At 38.6% G+C, this 2,596-nt stretch overlaps 1 protein-coding gene across 7 annotated transcripts in view; it reads right to left on the bottom strand.

The window, feature by feature from the left end:
* Nucleotides 1–2,596, bottom strand: part of TBL1XR1 (transducin (beta)-like 1 X-linked receptor 1) — a 171,055-nt gene that overhangs the window by 54,639 nt on the left and 113,820 nt on the right. Inside the window, exon 1 of one of the 7 annotated variants that reach the window (XM_015568015.1) lies at nucleotides 594–635. The exons of the other annotated variants lie outside the window; for them this stretch is intronic. The gene's annotated coding sequence lies outside the window, so the exon portion shown is untranslated. Of the gene's footprint in view, nucleotides 1–593; nucleotides 636–2,596 lie in introns of those variants that run through there. 7 annotated transcript variants of the gene reach the window in all.

Raw genomic sequence — 2,596 nt, 5'->3', positions numbered from 1 at the left:
TTTAGGCTGGTGGGCCACAGAACACCCCAGCCTCTCCTTTTTTTTTTATTCTGGGATTTATTTACCTTCTATAGCTGTCACTGGAGCTGAGAGCTGCCTCCAGCTCTGAGGTCCAGCTCCAGCTATGAGGCCGTGGCTGGCTGAAAGCAGGTATCTGGGTTTGTTTAGCTTCTATAATCGAAACTCTGTTGCCATCACTGGCGCTCTAAGCTCTGAGGCCGTGGCCGGCTGAAAGCAGGTATCTGGGGTTTGTTTAGCTTCTATAATTGAAACATTGTTGCTTTCGGAGCTCAGAGCTGGGCCGCGGCAGGTGGGGAACCTTGGCTTCCTCCATCACTGGAGCAAGCAAGCCTCCTGGCTAGCTTCATCTGTGTGGCTGCCAGCTGCCATCTTTGTTGGCAGTTAATTTGCATATCCTGCTGATTAGCCAATGGGAAGCATAGCAGACGTATGGTTAATTACCATGTTTGTCTATTAGACAGGATAGAAATTAGGTCTCAAAGTGAGGTCTGTAGACCCCTGGTGTTCCCAAGAGTTTTATTAAGGGGTCCTCAGGGCGAAAATTATTTTTATACTAAGACATTATTACTTGCCTTTTTTACTGAATTGACATTTTCACTGATGTTATAAGATAATAGTGGTAAATCAAGGCAGGGACACCTTATTTTATCAGCAGTCATATTTTTCATTACCATGATCCACAAAAATTCTTCACTGAAGAATTTCCTTGATGAAGCAGCCAAAACCAAAATGATTATTTTATTAACATATTTTTCCTTTGCATTGAATTTATTAGGGTGACAGTAGTTAACAAAACTATACAGGTTTCAGGTGCACGTTTCTGCAGCTGTATTGTGTGTTCACCACCCCAAGTCAATTGTTCACTGTCCATCACCATTTATCCCCTGCATACCCTCTTCAACCTCCCACCTTCCCCTTCGCTCTGCCCGCAATCACCTTATGCCACTTTTACTTTAAAGAACAACTTACAAAGTATGGCTTTTCAGATTAGAATCTGACAGACATTTTCTTGCAAATAAAGTAAAACTGTCATTTTAAATAAAACAACTAATGGTAAATGTTGGTAAGGGTAAAACTTAAGCTTTTAAGGGAACATTAGAATTGGGAAATTTTATCAGCCACCATGAATTTGAGAGCTTCCCAATACTCTATGAGATAATGGTGATATTAAGTAGTCTGATTTTTTATTGCATAATGAACATATGAAAGACCTGCAGAACTCAGTGAACAAATATTTTCCCAATGACCAGTACAAAATTATGAAAGTTCAAGAGAGACCTATGGCTTTTAATGAATGGATACAAAAAGTTCAGATACAATTTCAAATCTTGCATTAAAAATAACCCTTGCCCTAGCCGGTTTGGCTCAGTGGGTAGAGAGCTGGACTGCTGACCGGAGGGTCCCAGGTTTGATTCCGGTCAAGGACATGTACCTCAGTTGTAGGCTCCTTCCCAGCCTGAGCCCTGGTCAAGTTGCATGCAGGAGACAACTAATTGATGTCGTTTCTCTCACACCAGTATTTCTCTCTACCTTTCCCTCTCTCTTACACTCTCTCTAAAAATCATTGAAAAATCCTCGGGTGAGGATTAAACAAACAAAAAAACTAACCCTTAGGAAACTATCTGCCTGTATAGTATTTGGTATAGTATCAAAGAAGAACATCCAAATTTATTTTTAACACATTGTATGCGGGAAACGTATTTATACGTTTTACGTTGACTGGTAGTAGAGCGGCGCGGGACACGTATTAATAGATTTTTTATAGACTAGCGGTAGAATGCGGGTAACGTATAAATACGTAAACTAAAGTTATCGTAATTTTACTGAACGTTGCCATTTGCACAAAAAATTAGCAAAAATGGCCCATGCCACCTGTTAGTGCGCGATAAAAACTACCCACAAAGAATGTGTTAAAATAAAATTTTATTTTGATTTGAAATACTTCAACTGTTTATCTTTGTAAGGCCAGCTTTCATATATTTCAACTACAATAACATATTTCAATATGTGGCTGCAAAAGCAGATGTGAGAACCCAGCTGTCTTCGATTAAGCCAGCGATTAATAGAGATTTAAAAAATGTAAAACAATGCCACTATTTTCATAAAAATTTTTGTTTTGAGAAATACCTGCTTTTCATAAAAGTTAATATGGATAGGTTTACTGTTATGTTAAAATGTGTTAGTAATAAAAAATTTCATTTTATTTTCTGATGCAGCAAATATCATTAGTTATCACTCACATAAACAAAAGTTCTTCAGAGTCATTAATAAATTAAGAACATAACGTGGTACTAAGACCAAAATGTTGGAGACCTGATAGTCTAAAAATGTATTTCCTCTTGGCAATACTAATGTTAATCTCTTTTGCAATCTTCCCCTGAGGAAACAGACTTCTTAAACCACATGTTACTATCTGAACATGTTACTGTTCAGATAGTAACATGGCTTTTATTACGTTCATGTTGGAATACATATTAGGTATTCAGTAAATTTATGCCTAACTAGAGGCCCGGTTCACAAAAATTTGTGAACTGGGGGTGGGGTGGGGGGGGGTGTCCCTCAGCCCGGCCTGTGC

The sequence above is a fragment of the Myotis davidii genome, unplaced genomic scaffold (genome assembly GCF_000327345.1).
Source record: "Myotis davidii unplaced genomic scaffold, ASM32734v1 scaffold123, whole genome shotgun sequence".
Taxonomy (NCBI): Eukaryota; Metazoa; Chordata; class Mammalia; order Chiroptera; family Vespertilionidae; genus Myotis; species Myotis davidii.
This window is presented reverse-complemented; position numbering and strand designations above follow the sequence as displayed.